This window comes from Vicugna pacos, chromosome 5 (genome assembly GCF_048564905.1).
Source record: "Vicugna pacos chromosome 5, VicPac4, whole genome shotgun sequence".
Classification (NCBI taxonomy): Eukaryota; Metazoa; Chordata; class Mammalia; order Artiodactyla; family Camelidae; genus Vicugna; species Vicugna pacos.
In genome coordinates, this window is record NC_132991.1 from 16,336,517 (window position 1) to 16,337,496 (window position 980).

At 35.7% G+C, this 980-nt stretch overlaps 1 non-coding gene across 1 annotated transcript; it reads left to right on the forward strand.

The window, feature by feature from the left end:
- The first annotated feature begins 668 nt into the window (after positions 1-668).
- Positions 669-741, forward strand: TRNAP-AGG (transfer RNA proline (anticodon AGG)). The gene has a single exon. It is a non-coding gene; the product is annotated as a tRNA-Pro (tRNA).
- Positions 742-980: the final 239 nt, after the last annotated feature.

Genomic DNA, 980 nt, shown 5'->3' on the forward strand with positions numbered 1-980 from the left:
AGTAGTATTTACCTAAGAGCTGAACTTTATTTATGTAAGTTTCTTAACTGTCAGTCGTTTTAACTACAGGTTACGATAGTGAACAAGTAGAGAAGAGAAAGGCCAACAAAGATGGTAAAGTAATTACTCAGAAATGGTGGAGTAAATTGATGTCTCCTTTTAGACCATTTGTTGCCTTTACTGCAGTCCTGCTGGTAACTTTTCAAAGAGTAAATGAAACTGAAAATATTCTGCCTTAAATTAGAAAATGATTCTTTAGCATGTATTTTCCCTGTTAAAAATAAATTAAATTAAATTAATATATAAATGACTCCAAATCCTCAATGATTCTATAAACACTGAACCAAATGTCAGATGGACATTATTGCAGTTTTTATTTTTTTAAAGCAGATTGAGAGATGGAATGAGGTGTAGAGTGTAATTTAGACAGAGTGGTCAGGAAGACCAATTGACATAAGAGCAAACACCTAATTGAACTGAAGTAAACAAGCTATGTGAGGGAAGAACAACATTCTGGGTGGAAGGAACAGAAAATTCAAAGGCCATGAAATGGGGGCATAAATGGATGGAGATGAAAATTACACTTGTTTACTTCAGCGGTAATTTCAGCAGTGTTCTCCCAAAGACAGAATTTAAAGGAACAATTACATTACGAACACTTTAAAGGGGGAGAGTATAGCTCAGTGGAAGAGTGCATGCTTAGGACCTATGAGGTCCTGGGTTCAATCCCCAGTACCTCCATTAAAAAAAAAAATTCTTCCCAACAAATTTCCTAAACATTCTGCAGGGAATGTATCACTCTGACCCCACTGAGAACTAGTGTGCTTGGGGAATGTTTCAGAAAAAACACAGCCGCATCCTCTTTCTCAGGATCTGTGGGTACCATTTCAGTCCAGAAATTTAAAGGAAAAAAAAAAAACACTTTGAAGTATGGATCTGGGGCTGTCAACTATACATATTTATTAGCTAAGTGAATCATT